This window comes from Nomascus leucogenys, chromosome 3, assembly GCF_006542625.1.
Source record: "Nomascus leucogenys isolate Asia chromosome 3, Asia_NLE_v1, whole genome shotgun sequence".
Classification (NCBI taxonomy): domain Eukaryota; kingdom Metazoa; phylum Chordata; class Mammalia; order Primates; family Hylobatidae; genus Nomascus; species Nomascus leucogenys.
In genome coordinates, this window is record NC_044383.1 from 78550685 (window position 1) to 78562407 (window position 11723).

General features: G+C 35.8%; 1 non-coding gene across 1 annotated transcript; it reads left to right on the forward strand.

Annotated features, from left to right (window-relative positions):
• Positions 1-9170: 9170 nt before the first annotated feature.
• Positions 9171-9378, forward strand: LOC115834619. Its single transcript, XR_004029543.1, has one exon. It is a non-coding gene; the product is annotated as a small nucleolar RNA U3 (small nucleolar RNA).
• Positions 9379-11723: the final 2345 nt, after the last annotated feature.

Consider the following 11723-nt stretch of genomic DNA (forward strand, 5'->3'; position numbering starts at 1 on the left):
ATATGATCACAGCCAATCAGCTACAGCCAAGATTTTAGGGGTAAAAATCTGAAAGAAGCAGCTGAGGCACAAAATATGATTTTAAAGAGTTTACTTAAGCCAAGTAACGTTAGGACAGCTGCTTGGAGAACACTTCCAAGTTACCTTGAGAAGTGCTCTGGAGAACGAAAGAGAGGCTTGAGCTTTTAAGGAAAAAAGGACAAATCAGGAGGGGGGGATTACAAAAGTTGTTTTTCAGGAATTCTCATTGGTTTAAAGATCTATAGCACTGAATAATAATTGGCTAGACATTGTTGAACCACAGCGTGTAAGTTATGGTGCCCAGCATGTGACATCATTAGGTTAATTTATGAGGATTGTGGCAATATTCAGTCTAAAGTCCATGTAGCAGGTGGTTTCAAGAGGATGATTACTCAGCTCAAGGGGGTTAGTGGGATATGACTCCTACCTCATTTTTATGCCTCTCTGGGCCTGATAATTTAAAGGGGCTGCATTCCTCAGATAAAAAGTTTCTTTTCTTTCTCAGGAGACAGAACAAAAAGCACATTAATTTATGCTCAAAGAATAGCTCGTGGTTGCTTTTGTCAGAAAATGGCTGTGGATATGGTAGGCACTCTGAGTCAATAGACTCTTCCACATGGCCAATATTTACTCACTTGATATGTAAAGAGGTTTCTCTAATGACAATGATAGGTATAACAATTTTTTAATACTTCATATGAATTCAGGTGCATATTATAATAGAGGAAAGTAATAGTTAATTGTTGAAAGCATTTTCTTATTTGAATCTACTTTGAGACAGTTATAAAGTAAGACTTTTTTGCCCATTTCTGTTAGCATATAAGAAAGAATATTTTGTTATTTTTACGAAATTGGCTTAATATTAACATAATGACAATGTGTAATTCTTGTTTTTAATATAATCACCATTGCGCCTCAGGGGAATCACTGTGATTATTGCAGGATTCACAGAGATTCCTTTCTTTATTTATCCCAGGGCTTTTACTTGTAAACCTATTTAATACAAAATATACTGCATTGGAGATGGTTCCAGAAAGCTCTATTTAATGTTGATTCTGCAATTCTACCATGATTTGGCCAACTGAGAAAATAATCAAAGGAAATCTTCTGAAGCTTATCACTTTTCAAATCAAATGGATAAACTGTATACATGTTAGAAAAATGTCTGCTACTTTTTCTGTGGTTTAGTCTACTGGTTCTGAGAAGTCCTAGGGACCATTTGTGTCACCATATGATTATCTCTTTCTTCAAGGTGAAATGTACAAAGAACTCAAATCAATTATATTATTTTAAAAGAGAAGCAACAGAGGAAATAAATGTTCAGTTTCACTATATTGCATCGTTTCACATGGCTATTTAGGAGAAGAGGAACAAAATGTAATATAGTCCCTTTTATAAAATTGTATTATAAACTACAACTATATATGTAAATATATATTGAAAACATTTTACTTATTTTACTTCTATGATTTTGAGACCTTTTGTTGTTACATTTCTCTTCTAAACTGTTTTGTTGCTTTTATCATGTGAATGTTATTTAGTACGAGTGCAGAGTAACTATTTAATTCTGATCAATATAATATTTGTCTTTTGTTTGCAGGTCAACAAATATTTAGTTCTATTTCACAATGCTTTTTCAGAATTTAGTAAATATAGTTCTATGGCTATGATATAAAGCAAATGAAAATACATTGATAACACAAGCTTAACAGACGATAGAATGTCATACTCTACTTATCCATAATACTATGGTCAGGAGGCTGCCTATATCTCAGATGAAGAAAGTGAGGAACTGTACATCAACTCTTTACATTACCTTTTCAATCCTTTATACAGTGTTAAGACAATGGCAAACACTAATTTGACAATACAGTTTTCTGAAAGATACTGCAAACACTATATATATGCACATTACATATTAATAATTATATGTTCATTTTCTCATTCCCCAAATATTCCTTGAGCAACTACTATGTTCTAGTAACTACATTCCAGGAATCAGTTTATCTGAGATAACAAAACAAATGAGGTCTTTGCCTTCCCAGAGCTTATATTCCAGGGGGGAAATCAGGCAGTAAATGAATTAAAAATAAATTAACAAAATAATTGAAAGCATAAATTCTCTGAAATAAATTAAAAAATGGCAAAGAAATTTAGGGAAGCCAGATAGTATAGTGAAAGGACATCTTAAGAAATGATACGTGAACTGCACTGAAGGGAAACAAGGAACCAGTTAATTATACATAGAATTCTGGGAAGAACATTTATAAAAGAAATAACAAGAGCAAAAATGGAGAGATGTCAATAGCTGGGATGTCCACAAAACGGAAAGTAGATCAGTGTAGTTGGAAAATAGGAAGCCAGGAGAAGCATGTTTAAATTGTTGTTGGGGTCAGAGTCAAGAGCCAGAGCCTACAGGGCCTTGTAAGTGATGTTAGGAGTTTGTACTGATGCAATACAGTGCACCATGGAATGATTTGAAGCAGAAGAAACCTGGTACAATTTATTCAAAAAGCTTCCTTATTACACCTCTGGAAAGAATTTTATTATTAAATTAGTATAAAAATAAATAAGTAAACAGCTAGTTAGTAGGTGGAGCAAGATTTCATTGATATCCATTCTCCCTTTCTTCCTTTGAATAATAGAATGCTTGAGTTTAGTTGAACAAACATCTGTCCAGCTAGAGATTATATTTCTCAAACTTTCTTGCAAGTAGGTATGGGAAATTGTGGGTGTGATTCCTGGATCACATAGCTTAAAAAGGAAATTGTGCTCCATCTTCTCACTTTCTCCTTAATGATAGAAACACAGAGATTTTGTAATAATGGCCAATTTCAACCATACAGACAAGGAAAACCTACTCTGGAATGGTGGAGGGAAATGAATCCGATGCTTGGGTGACTTCATGGAGTAGAACTGCTTATTTGTCCTGGACCTCTTGCCTACCTGTGGATTTTCACATGCAAGAGATATAACATTTTATTGTTTTACTTGAACCACTACTATTTCGGGTCTCTGTGACACCAGCTTAGTCTATACTTATAAATGTAACCCAAAATAACTGTTATGAGAAATTAAAATAAAAATAGTTACTAATAAGGGACTTTGCCTAACTTTCACAGTATAAATACAGCTTACCACTTCAGTCCTCATTTACTAAGGGGTAGATGATTATTTAATAGGATTGCACCTTTAATTTATATTATCTATTCAATGAAACAACTGAACTTTCAGGTAGGAACTAGAGTTAATATAGTAGGTGGCAGCCTATTCCTAGGATCTCTATTCAGGGGTGCATAATAGTATGTTAATGCGTTAGTCTGAGCTTTCTCAAATTCTCTTTCCCAAGCCAAATATTTCACAACAGCGGTTTTCGTGTGTTTGTGTTTTTTTTTGAACTGTCACTCTCCAGTGGCTTCTTCTAAATGCAAAACGGACAATCTGCCTCAGGCTTCCTAGAAACCCACTGTATCATTTGGCCTAAATAACTCCAGCTTGATTTTATTTTTTTCCACACAGAATAGTGCTATAAGGCAATAAAAATTGCTTGGGGTCAAAAACAATACACTTAAAATAAGTGGAAAACATGTAGAACATACAGAGAGGTCAATGTGCACAACAGGATTGTGGCCAGTTACGTGTATTTAAATCATGTAAGGAAAAACTGTCATATTTGAATTCCAATGAGAAGTAGGGAGTGACATTATTACTAAAAACAAATCTATTATTAAGTGACTTATCTATTTTAAGCCTGGAAGAATATCATTTTAAATTCAGATAACCACTTGAGGAACAAAATTATGTAGTGTTTATAGAAATTCCATTGCCATACTGATATTTATTCTTTTCATTCCTTTGACAGTGTATGCTTAAATCAGATTTCTTCAAAAGTATAGAAGCTTCAAAGTTTCACACCTATCTAAGGCTCTGCAACATTCATATAAAATGCATATAGGGGACTAATTGGCAGGGAAGAGAGCCAAGAGCTTGGGTGGCATTACCTTCCATGAGGAGCAGATGGCTACCCACCTGGGGAGTTGTAATATGCACTTAATTGAAAGGAAGTCAGAGTCACTCAGCAGAGATCAAATTTAGGGTAAGCCATACTCATGGTTTCATAGTCACTATTGTTTTACTTCTGATGTTCATTATCTTTTTCAGCTTTAACTGTGTAAGTATGACATGAGAAGGCAATGATATTGCATTATTATTTCATAAGAATGCAATAGCATTGCAAAAGAATGAAAGATTTTTCATATTTTCATCTCTAGAGGATCCTGTAAAAATTCCAAAAGTCTTTTAAGAAATTAAAGTAGCCAAACCGTGTGAAACATTAAATTATACACAACAGACACTTAAATACAATACTTATGGGGAAGCAAATGTTCTGATTAACTGGTTTTTTGATGAATTGAGTGAGTATCAATCATATCCTTATGGGAAAGGCACTGTGCCCAAATATTATTAAGCAAAAAGCAGGAGCTCAAAAAGCATAAGATTTAGTTAAGGTACATGAAAAATCATTTTTGTTTTAATTCTCACTATTAAACAATTGTTTTCTAAAATCTAAGGGAAGAATTCCTTGTCTAAGTGGAGAACTTGATTATCTGCATCATTATTAAGACTTTTCAGTGCCTCTTGGTAACCATTTTGAAGACTAATCCTCATTTGTACTGTTGGAATTCAGTTCAGTAAACAGTTTGAGCCATTCCAGGTCAGGCAGGATGCCCAGCATAGAGGCTTCTGAGATGATTGGACAATTTCTATCCTCTAGGAGCTCACAGGCTTTTGAGTCACAATCAGAGGGTCCTGATAGAAACTTTTATGCAAAGTCCTCTCCAGCATGGGTTTGATTCCTGTTATTATCTCAGCCATTCTCCAGCTTAAAATTCTTCAAGAGTACCTCTTGCCTTTCTAATAAAAGCCAAACCCTCTAGAATGATGCAATGCTCAGATATTTCATAACTGTTCTCAGGTGTATAAAAGAAAACTAGTCTTTGAGTGGTGACTGAGAGTTGACGTGAAGAAGAGTCAAGGATAAGAAGTTCTCAAAATAGGCCCAAAGAAGGTATTTTTAGATATCCCCGCTACAGCAATCTTGGCAGTGGGGGCAGTTTCATACTGTCAGTTTTGCTGTAATGCTGCATATACACTCCTGAAAGTTATCATGCTATGCAAAACTGTGCAGCAAAAACCAGACCCGCAACACAAAAACTTCATCAGTCATACATTAAAAAGATAAGAACTTAATAAATATGGTAGCACAGTTTTATATATATTAAATGGTTTATTAATGCATAAATTCTACAATAAAATACAAATTTAAGAAAGACTTGAAGTTTTCTTATTTCAAAATTAAGCAATATAAGAATAGCAACTTGTGAGATGGTAGAAGGTGGATTCTCAGAAATCAGATGAAATTTGTAACGCCAGATGTGGACATAGGTGGCTCACAGTGCACATAGTGAACTGAGGTAGCTGGTGGATGTTTGAAATGGGTGACGTCTGAATTTTGCATATTCTTATGCAGATGGGTTCAGCTGGGTGCAGTTTTTTGAGTTCTCCTAGTGTTTCTGGCAGAGGAATTCCCACAGAAGCAAATGTGAAATTTGCATTATGCTTCAATTGTTCCCCAATATCTCAATTACACTGAAACAAATTCACGTTCCCAAAGCAAGCATTGTAGCAGAACTGACTGTATTTTGTGATTTCAGGTATTTGAACAACTCAGTGAGCCACCTGCTCATGAATTTATAACATTTATTTCATAATTAGGAATGGAAGGCTGAAGATGCTAAGGCTGGCCTAGAAGAATTCTTGAAATTCTTTCATATAAAAGGCAATAAGTCAATTAATGCCAAAGTGCCCCAATGGATGTCAGCGCTTTGTGAAATAGGAATAGGAAACAAGAAGGCACAGATCCCTGAAGCAGGAGATGGCAGAGCATAGCCATCAGGTGGGTGTGGCAGCAGAAGAGGAACTTGAGATGAAGAGCAGAACGTGTCCTGTCATCCTAATTGTGCGAAGATTTGTTTCTGTTTATTTTCAACGAAGTGGAAATAAAAATAACTTGCTCTCAGAGGTATTTTTGTCATCAGCAGCTGCATATAAATGCAGCTCTGTTTTGCATGATTTATAAAAATTTAGTGTGTTGTAAGATACACATCATTACAAAAGTGGTCCTCTTCCCCCACCCCACAAGGATACATTAATTGAGGTGTGCAGGACTGGGTCTGCAAAACTGCTTAAAAACATTCCCCATAGTTGCAGCCAGGAAAACATGACCTTGGTTGTCAAGAAGGAGGGGAGAATCCAGGATCTGTGACAACGTATTTTAAGCTGCTTAATCCCTTCACATATAGCTATAATACCTGGCTCAATGTGATGATGTATTTCCTTTAAATACTTATCTGAATCATATTCTTTTGGAAATATGTTTGAAACATGAACAGAAACCAGGGAAATTAATATTATGAGGGATAGGATGGAGTTGTATAGATATTTTTAAAAGGAAACAAGGCAGACAAATGGCCTAAAATCATGAAAACTGGCTTTAATGTAAACTACCAGATCATGTGAAGGTAAATACAACATACACAGAAATATCATCAAATTAGCTTATTTAAAGTTTAATTTCTTAACATACTGAACAAATACTTTTCTTTGATATCACCGTGAGCTTAGTAATTAGGCAAGATTTTTAAAAGTATCATTTAAAATCTTTACTCACTGATTTTTTAAAGAAATTACTTCTTATATTCTAAAATATAAATTGCATATCACTACTATATACATTATGACAGATGGTAACACCAAAAAAATTAATAAAAATAAAAGTCTTTATTTTTTTAAAAATTGACTTTCTACACATATTCTTTTACCTCACTTTTTCCTGATCTGTTTAATATCTCTTTTTTAAAATAGCTTCTATTTTGCTAGGAAGATCTGTTGCGCATACTTCCCATAGAAATATTTCCTAAGTTATGCTAAAACTTGAGTGTAGCTATATGTATCACAGGGAAGTGAAGAAGTAGTATATTATGAGGGAACTAACATTTGCTCCAGCATTTATGATGTAAGAATTTTTGGGATCAAAATGGGATCCACAGGCACAAGACTCCATCAAGGAAATAAAAGTGAGGTTGTTTAGTCAATATTACGTATCATTTCAGGCACAGAAAAAAAAATGGCATTTCATCCACAACGGATTTTTTATTAATACTTTCTAAGATCTATAAAAGCAAATAAATGTAGCAATGATGTGAAATGAAAACCAACTACCCATTTAAGTCACGCTCACACCACATAGCTCGTAGTAGTTATGATGAAAGAGCAAACCTGCTCTGAGTTTTTGTAAAGCAGCCTCTAGGAATTTAAATAACCCCTGCCTGAGAAGATTAGGTGGATAAATACAACACACACACACACACACACACACACACACCATTAACTCTATATGAAAAACAATAAATTCTTTAAATTCAGCATTCAAACCATCACTGGTCGGTTGCTAAGTTATAGACACATGGATCAAGGAAGCATGAGGATTCACACATCTGAAAAGTCAATATTGAAAACAAACTAACAAAACAAACAAAAAATAAATCTCAATGTCTTTCAAGTAACTACTGATGGTGATTGTAAGCTGTTTCCAATTCACTTTTCTTTTTTCTTCCTAGGATCAGGGAATAATGAATCTTAGCAACTGTTACAGTCCAAGCTGCTTGTCAGATAGATGTGGGTACTAAGAGAAAGGTTAAATGCCTTGCTTTATGACATACGATGATTAATTATAGAGCTAGGATTAGAACCCAGAAGCAATACAATTCCCTAATTTCTTTAGCATATGAAAGCCAAATATGCTGGGCTAGACAGAGCAGTTGTGACAGTTAACATTACATGAAATATCGGCAAGAAATTGATATTTTAAAACCCCAAACCTCACAATGGGTAGTAATCAGACCATCAAAAGACATGGGTTCTCTTTGCATTTCTGCCTCATGTGCTTGCAGCATAAGAATTGGGGCAACAAAATATTAATGTTGTAAAACATTTAGGGTTACACAAATAGAAGAAAAAACACTGAAATATGAAAATAGATCTCTCATGATGAGGCCAGACTCCATTCCTGGTTGTCTCCTGCTGGGACGGGGGCTAGGATTCAGTCACATAGAATCATCTAGCAGCAGGATCCAGCTGGATATACAGCTCTGCTGCTAAACTGAAGACAGAGTTAGAGGCCAGTCCCACTTTGTTGGCTTCTTGTTTTATTGGCTTGTGGAACATTTAAATAAAGAGAGTCTGGGATTTTCTTAAATGCAGAAGGGGCCTATGATTTCCTATTTTTAAGATCGGAGATTCCAGTGTTTCTATAGGATTCTGCAGCTGGTTGGCTGCCGAGCAGTGAAGTAGTGAGCCAGGGACACACAGCTTTGCCTAACAAATGGCACCTTTTCTAGATGCATGATTCTGCCATGTGTTTGCACATGCTATGTCAGCACCTTGAAATGTTCACCTTCCTATATGTCACCTATCCATTAACACTCCTACCACCACCACCAAACTTCTAAGATTGCCTGGCTTAACTGTCTCCCTTTTTATGAAACCTCCCATAATTGCTTTGGACAGAAGTAATTGCTCCCTCATTTGTGGTACCATAGAACTTTGTTCTCACCTCTATGGTAAGATTTACCTTCATGTATTGTAGTTGCTCCTTCACCTATGCCAGATGTACAGGAGCTACGGCCTCTCCACATTTGAAAGTCAAGTGCCTAGAACAGCACTTGGCTAACAGCATGTATTAAGGAGGTGTGTTGAATGAATGAATGAAATTTTGCAAGGTCATTCTGGTTCAATCAACACTTATGCACTTGGTCTTATTCTCTCCATTATTAATCTTTTTAAAAAAACTTCAACAATAGTTTTGCTGATTTAAAATTTAATTATTCTATCAGTTCACAAATACTAATTAGGCACTTATTATATGCCAGGAACTCTGGTTGGAGCAGACTGATTTTAGGGGACAGGTCATAGAAGAAATGGTGGAAAGAATAGAATTTGTAGATCAGGTGCACATGGGGAACAATGGGAGGATTTTTAATAAAGAGGCAATACAATTTTACTGGTACTTTAAAAAATACTTGTTTCTAAAGGCTATACTTTCAGGAATCATTTTATAGTTTGTTACAAGAGAAGTTTCTCTGAATGTGCAGAGCACCAGAAACCACGACAAGGACAAGAAGGCACAGCATTCTTTCCTAAATGTGAGGCCAGTTCTTGGTGTTGTTTCAACTGCCACTTGCCATTAATGACAGTTCTTCTTTCCCACTGGGAGAATAAAGAGGAGAGAATGCAGGCCTTTATTTTATGTATATATATGTTTCTAACTGCTGTGTGGGGAACAGGCCATAGTGGAGGAGTGGAAAGCAGAAAGCCCACTTAACGTATGCACTAGTTTTCTTCAACTTACCACAGTCTGAGTGGCTTTAACAAGGGAAATTTGTTGTTGCAAACTCCTGGAGGCTAGATGTCTGAGACCAAGGTGTTGGCAGAGTTGGTTCCTTCTGACGGCTCTGAGGGAGACTCTGTTCTATGCCTCTCTCCTAGCTTTCTGGTGGTTTGCAGACAATCTTAGGCATAGATGCATCACTCTGATTTCTATATTCATCTTCTCATGGCATTCTCTCTGTGTGCTCATCTGTCTCTGCGTCCAAATTTTCCATTTTTATAAGGACACCAGTCATACTGGATTAGAGCCTACCCAAATGACCTCATCCTAATTTGGCTGCAAAGACAAAATTTCTAAAAAAGATCACATTCTGAGACACTAGGGATTGAGGCTTCTATATATCTTTTTGGAAGAATGCAATTCAACCATACCGGTATACTATGGAAATAGTAAAGTCTAAAGATGATGGATGGACCAGAGCATAAATACTGGAGACAAAGAGAAGTGGCCACTATTGGCATCATTTTGAAGGTTGAGCCAACAGATTTTGCTGATAAATTGGGTGTAGGGTATAAAGAATAGAGGGAACTTAAAAAGACTTCAGGATTTGGAACCTAAATAATTACTATTTTCTGAAATTAAGAAGACTGAGAAGAGTGTAGAGGAAAATCAGAACTTTGTTTTTGAATATGTTAGCATGTTATCATTGAAATCTGTTAGGATTTCTAGGCAGAGATGTTGATAAAGTGTTTTGGTATACAAGTCTGGCTTATGAAAATTTATAGCTGCAGAAGACCTAATCTTCTTAGTTAAACCAATACTTATGATAGATTTTTAAAAAGTCAGGTTTTTTTGTTTTGTTTGTTTGTTTGTTTTTTCGCTTAGGCTGGAGTGCAATGGTGCGATCTGGGCTCACTGCAAACTTCACCTCCCGGATTCAAGCAATTCTTCTGCCACAGCCTCCCAAGTAGCTGGGATTACAGGTGCCCCCCACCACACCCAGCTAATTTTTGTATCTTTAGTAGAGACAGGGTTTCACCATGTTGGCCAGGCTGGTCTCAAACTCCAGGCATCAAGTGATCCACCCGCCCCAGCCTCCCAAAGTGCTAGGATTACAGGCATGAGCCACTCCACCCTGCAGAAGTCAGTATTTGTAAAAAGTGTTATTTAAAAAGTAAAACAAGACACCTTGCTCCAAGGCCGCTGTAACATGTAGTGAAAGCAATAGAAAAAAAAATAGCTCTCTTGATTTCCAATCCAACACCTTTTCCATTACATTACAAAGCTTTCATCAGCAATTTTTAGTTCCACATGCAGTTAGTAAACAGTGGTTGGTAGCCTCATGCAACAAAAATGTTAAAAATTACAATTCTGGACCCAGTAGTTGGGTGGCAAAGGTTCTAGCTTAATACATATTCCCATATATTATCACAAAATGTATGAACATGACTAGATGGTCAAAAATATTGCAAGCTAGAATAATTTTGGAAATTGAACAGGTTTTGTTTTCTCCTAACATATATTCAAAGCTCTAATGCAGAATCTGATGTTGAGACTATGCTACCTTGAAGCATAGAAGCTGAATGGCCCCAGAATCAGGCACTCAACTTCTCTCTGCCCACATATCAACAGGCAGCTGGCTCAGTCCTGGCTGAGTCCAAGAGAATGTTTTGTCCATTTGAAGATTTGGTTGAGATCAACTTTCTATGTTTGGCACTCTGACTAAATTTACACTTCAAGAGATTCTGAAAGATATGATCAGCATGTCGGTCTTCTGTTAGCTTTGAAGAAGGTTTGATTTTTTTTTAAGTTAAAATTAAAGTCCTTGTACTTTTCCTTTGGGTTATTTTCATTTTGCAATAGAATATTTGTCAAAAACAGATACACAGAACAATAGTATTTATAATATATACAAACATTCTACACACTTTTAATCAAAATATGACTACAGAAATATGGAATAATCCTTATGGCCTCTTTAAGACTATTTTAGCTACTGTATATTGATATTTTATAATGACTTCTGGGGCACTTTTTTATTAATCAATGCAGCAGTTGATTAGCTGCAACTGTTAGAAATATTCAAGTAACTTCAAAAAACAGAAACATGTTCTATCCATCAGGAATGTTATGCTACTAACCCACTGGAAGGTTGCTGGAGGTAATGATGTTTCTATTATGTGGCCATAGAGAAGGGACAGCTGAACAGCCTAAGCAAATTTCCAAAACAGAAAGGAAAGAATAGGTGTGCTAT